Below are 6,000 nucleotides of genomic sequence, written 5' to 3'. Positions count from 1 at the left end.
GGAAAGAAGAAATTCAATGAAAAAGGAAAAGTACAGGAAGGATGGATGACTGAAAAGTCAACACAGTGCTAACGGCTGAGGTGAACCGAAGCGTCTGCTCAGACATCTCTAATGTTCACAGATTCTTACAGCCGACGACGTCATTACTTTTCCTGCATTGTTTTACAAGCAGCTGGAAGTCACTGAGTTTATCTTTCTTTTTCAGCACCTGGTGTTCCTGAACTGTTAAAGATTAACGCACATCTGTCATTAAGAAGCTAGCCAGGTTTGTATTTTTAAACCATCATATGTTTATTATCACGGCCTGTTGGTGGCACTGTTGCTCGCGTCCACAAAAATCCCGAATGATCCATTTTAAAACATTTGTTCAGTGGAAATAATCTGATCTGGACATGAAAAAATGAAACATTATATTGGTGTGTTTTCATCTTTGAAAGGCTTTTACACTAGCTGCTCATGAATAACACACTTTTAGAGAGGGTGTGTGTGTGTAAGAGAGAGAGAGAGTCTCAGCTGAATCATTTAATTCATAAATTCGATTCAAAGTTCAATAATAATAATAATAATAATAATAATAATAATAATTCCTTTGTTCGGTTTTTCAGGATGTCCTGAAGGAGAGTCCATGTCAGTACTGACTCTTTCACCCCTGAAGTGTCCTTGTTGCCTTGTTGCTGAAGACACTTCAGAAACAAACACACACTTCAGACTTGTGTTCAGTTTGAAAAGGTTGTTGTTATGAATGTGGTGAAAGACAGAAAGTTGTGTGTTGAGGTTGCGTAGCGTCCAGACGGCTCGACCTCTCACCTCCTCCTGGAGAGACGTCTGACTTCTACATGAGCTCATCACTCAATATCTGGAGCTCAGTGTGGGTGAAGATAAGGGCCAACACACACACACACACACACACACACACACACACACATGTTCTTCATTGTTACATCTCTCTCGCTCTCGCTCTCTCTCTTTCTGGCTCTCTAAAGGCCTGTAACTGGGTGTGGTTCTGTTCTGTTCTGCTTCTTTTGGCAGTGACATCATCCAATTAAAATGTTACCTTCAGAAAAACCACAGCGCGCGCGCACACACACACACACACACACACACACACACACACACACATGTAATGCCATCATCATGCACATATGAAGAGCTCCAACATGTGTAACCAAAGTCTGCAAAACAGACCTAGTTCTGCCAGACAGCTGGGAAAACACTGAGCGTGTGTGTGTGTGCACCACTGTGTTGGCATGATCTCCTCTCTAAAGAATGAGAGTGAAGCATGAGAACAGGAAACCAGACAAACAGGGAACAGGAGGCGAGAGCCAGCGCTCGTACACGGCAGCAGGACAATATTCGCACACAGCACTTCAACTGTGTCGCTGTGTTAAACCGAAGCTGCTGATTGGTCAGTTGCTGTAAAGGCCATTATGACATCATTAACTGTCAGTGTAAATTTAAATTGTGCAAAGTTGGGTCAGTGTGTTTCAGTGAGAATGTTTCACACTTTAAACAGTACTTTAACCAGCATAAAGTTTCTAAAAAATACAAAACCCCAGCGAAAAAGTGGAGTTTCTGTGTGTCTCTCTCCCTTACACACACACACACACACACACACACACACACAGTACAGAGATGAGAAGTAGAAGAGGTAAACCTGAAACTTCATTTCATTTAGCTGAATTTAATCCTCTCCTCATGTTCCACTGAAATTCCTCCTGAACACACAGCACTTATTGATAAACACTTAGGATCATGAGACTGTGTGTGTGTGTGTGTGTGTGTGTGTGTGTGTGTGTAAGGGAGAGAGAGAGAGAGAGAGAGAGAGAGAGAGAGACATTCACCTCACATTCACCACACCCACACTATACGGTGCACTACATAGGGTGCAGAAGTGACCAGGTCACACCCTAAACGTGTGTAGTTCTGTAGAAAGTAATGAAGAGAACATCATAAGGCTTCATATACAGAGGGTACATCACTACTCATACACCACCAGTGGTACACTTATATACATGTCATGTCATTTCACTGCATGATTCTCACACACACACATACACACACACACACACACACACACACATTATAATGCAGATTTCATAACAGTTCTGTCCACTTGGCTGTGTTCAGAGTAAAGCACAAATAGTGAAACTTACCAGCAGGAAACTCTTATACTCCGTCTCGTCTCAGAGCCTGTTAATGTTTCTCCCTCGCGCTGCTCATATCAGAGACTGACCGAGTGAGTGACAGAGGGAGTGAGTGAGTGAGGGAGTGTGTGAGTGAGGGAGGGTGCAGGAAGGAGGGTGCAGGAAGGAGGGTGTATTACAGCCTCAACAGGAAATAGTGCACAAGCATTTTTACTTCTGATACAGGCACCGTTTCAAATCACTGAGATCTGCAGTGTACATGTATAAATGGAGTTCTTTCATTTCTCATGCAGTGTAGTGTAGTGTAGTTTAGGTGTAGGTGGTGCAATGTAGTGTAGATGTAGTGTAGTTTAGGTGTAGGTGATGTAATGTGTAGTTTAGGTGTACTGTAGTTTATGTGTAGGTGGTGTAATGTAGTGTAGGTGTAGTTTAGGTGTAGGTGGTGTAATGTAGTTTAGGTGTAGTGTTGCTTATGTGTAGGTGGTGTAATGTAGTGTAGGTGTAGTGTAGTTTAGGTGTAGGTGGTGTAGGGTAGTGTAGGTGTAGTGTAGTTTAGGTGTAGGTAGTGTAATGAAGTTTCAGTGTAGTCTAGGTGTAGTATAGTTTCAGTGTAGATGGTGCAATGTAGTGTAGGTGTAGTGTAGATGGTGTAGTTTAGGTGTAGGTGGTGTAATGTAGTGTAGGTTTAGTGTAGATGGTGTAATGTAGTGTAGGTGTAGTGTAGTTTAGGTGTAGGTGGTGTAATGTAGTTTAGTTGTGGTGTAGTTTAGGTGTAAGTGGTGTAATGTAGTGTAGGTGTAGTGTAGTTTAGGTGTAGGTGGTGTAATGTAGTTTAGGTGTAGTGTAGTTTAGGTGTACTGTAGTTTATGTGTAGGTGGTGTAATGTAGTGTAGGTGTAGTTTAGGTGTAGGTGATGTAATGTGTAGTTTAGGTGTACTGTAGTTTATGTGTAGGTGGTATAATGTAGTTTAGGTGTACTGTAGTCTAAGTGTAGTGTAGTTTAGGTGTACTGTAGTCTATGTGTAGGTGGTGTAATGTAGTTTAGGTGTCGTTTAGGTGTAGGTGGTGTAATGTAGTGTAGGAGTAGTGTAGTTTAGGTGTAGTGTAGTTTAGGTGTACTGTAGTTTATGTGTAGGTGGTGTAATGTAGTGTAGGTGTAGTTTAGGTGTAGGTGGTGTAATGTAGTGTAGGAGTAGTGTAGTGTAGGTGTAGTTTAGGTGTAGGTGGTGTAATGTAGTGTAGGTGTAGTTTAGGTGTAGGTGGTGTAATGTAGTTTAGGTGTACTGTAGTTTAGGTGTAGGTGGTGTAATGTAGTGTAGGAGTAGTGTAGTTTAGGTGTAGTGTAGTTTAGGTGTAGGTGGCTGAATTTCCTTCCCTATATAGTGCACATAGGATATAATGGTATGTTCTGAAATGGGAATATCCTGTAGAGTCAGGTGCATAAATATTTGGACACTGACAGAGTTACTGTAATTGTTGCTGTTTATTACAGAATACTGGAGAAAAGAATTAATAATGAATATTCGAAAGTATTTAATTTCAGGGTTTTTACAACCAAATGACAAAGAAGTGGAATATCTGCAACGACCAAGTCAATCACCTGAGCTGAATCCACCTGAGCTGCCTTTTTTTTTCTTTTTTTACTGAAGATTAAATGCACTGAGAACAAGCAGGAAGTGAAGTAAAGTAAAGACCTGGCAGAACATCACCAGAGAAGAAACCCAGCGTCTGGTGTTGTTTACGAGGTCCAGACTTCAGGCCGTGATTTACTGCAAATGATTTACAACCAATTATTAAAAATAAAAATGTATGTTATGATGTTAATCTGTCCCTGAAATGCTCATATATAATCAGTGATGTCATTATTACACTGTTCAGGATTTGGATGTAAATACACTCTAATTGAAGTTGAAAGTCTGCACTTTGAGCTCAAATTCATTATTTATGCCACTTTACTTTGGTCAAAAGCTAAAATAACAATAACTTTGTCAATATCCAAATATATATACACCTGACTGTATGTATAGTGCACTACATAGGGTCTACAAGCCATTATGCTCGTACTTAGATAGGAATAACATTCATGAAATGTATCAGTCAGGATTTAGACTTCATCATAGCACAGAGACAGCGTTAGTTAAAGTAGTAAATGACCTTCTACTGACCTACGATCAGGGTTGTGTCTCTCTGCTTGTGTTACTTGACCTTAGTGCAGCTTTTGATACTATAGATCACACTATTCTCCTTGATAGATTAGAAAATGTTGTTGGCATTAAGGGAACAGTCCTCTCCTGGCTCAGGTCTTATCTGACCGATCGTTATCAGTTCGTAGATGTAAATGAAGACTTCTCCATGCATACTGAGGTTACCTTTGGAGTTCCACAGGGTTCTGTTTTAGGCCCTCTGCTTTTTACTTTATATATGCTACCCCTAGGACAAATTATTCGTAAGCATGGAATTAGCTTCCACTGTTATGCTGATGATACACAGTTGTATGTTTCAGCGAAGCCAGAGGACAGACAGAAGCTTAGTAAGGTTGAGGATTGTGTAAAGGACATTAGACGTTGGATGTTAACTAACTTCCTTTTACTTAATTCTGATAAAACAGAAATAGTATTATTAGGATCACGTGTAGCTAGAAATAATCTGATCACATGGTTACTCTGGATGGACTTTCTGTTTCAACATGTACAGCAGTTAAAGACCTTGGAGTGATTATTGACTCCAGCCTATCATTTGATGCTCATGTAGATAATATTACTAGGATAGCCTTCTTTCATCTCAGAAATATTTCTAAAATAAGAAACATATTGTCACTACATGATGCAGAAACACTAGTTCATGCATTCGTCACCTCTAGATTAGATTACTGTAATGCCTTACTGTCTGGATGTTCCAGTAGGAATATAAACAAACTCCAGTTAGTCCAGAATGCAGCTGCTAGAGTCCTAACTAGAACTAGAAGATACGACCATATCACACCAATATTATCAGTACTGCATTGGCTCCCAGTGGAATCCCACATTAACTATAAAATACTTTTATTAACCTATAAAGCACTAAATGGTCTTGCGCCACAATATCTAAGCGACCTTTTGGTTTTCTATGATCCGCTACGCCTACTTAGATCAAGAGATGCAGGCTATTTGATGGTGCCTCGAATAGTGAAGGCTACAGCAGGGGGGAGAGCTTTCGTTTATAGAGCCCCACAGTTATGGAACAGTCTTCCTATTAGGGTTCGGGACTCAGACACAATCTCAGTGTTTAAGTCTAGGCTTAAAACGTATTTGTTTACTCAAGCCTACCCTGACTAGACTTTCTATTATACTAATTCCCAGTCCTAATAATCTTTTCTCTCCCTCTCTCCTTCTGCCGAGCCCCACACGATTTTATGGAGATACTAGAGATCCAGATCCTTTCTGCCTCTGGATGGACCTCAAATCTTCTCCAATTCCAGACTGCTGGGACTACGGCTGCTCCTAAGGCCATACAGACTTCATATAAGTCAATAACGAACTTTCTCACATTATCTGTTGTTACCCAGATGAGGATGGGTTCCCTTCTGAGTCGGGTTCCTCTCAAGGTTTCTTCCTCTTAAAACATCTTAGGGAGTTTTTCCTTGCCACCGTCGCCACTCAGTGGCTTGCTCAGTTGGGATAAATTCGCACCTTTAATATCTGTATACCGTGTTGATATTTCTATAAAGCTGCTTTGAGACAATGTCTATTGTAAAAAGCGCTATACAAATAAAATTGAATTGAATTATAACCCCTGTGTAGTGCACTTCCATCCATCCATCCATCTACCCATCTTCTATACCGCTTTATCCTTTTCAGGGTCACGGGGAAACCTGGAG

General features: G+C 40.6%; 1 protein-coding gene across 2 annotated transcripts in view; it reads right to left on the bottom strand.

The window, feature by feature from the left end:
- fhl1b (four and a half LIM domains 1b) overlaps window positions 1–2,255 on the bottom strand; it is a 6,613-nt gene extending 4,358 nt beyond the window's left edge. Inside the window, exon 1 of one of the 2 annotated variants that reach the window (XM_053645576.1) lies at window positions 2,154–2,255. The gene's annotated coding sequence lies outside the window, so the exon portion shown is untranslated. The other variant, XM_053645577.1, reaches the window with a different exon arrangement.
- Between the last annotated feature and the right edge of the window lie 3,745 nt (window positions 2,256–6,000).

The sequence above is a fragment of the Ictalurus furcatus genome, chromosome 16, assembly GCF_023375685.1.
Source record: "Ictalurus furcatus strain D&B chromosome 16, Billie_1.0, whole genome shotgun sequence".
NCBI lineage: Eukaryota > Metazoa > Chordata > Actinopteri > Siluriformes > Ictaluridae > Ictalurus > Ictalurus furcatus.
This window is presented reverse-complemented; position numbering and strand designations above follow the sequence as displayed.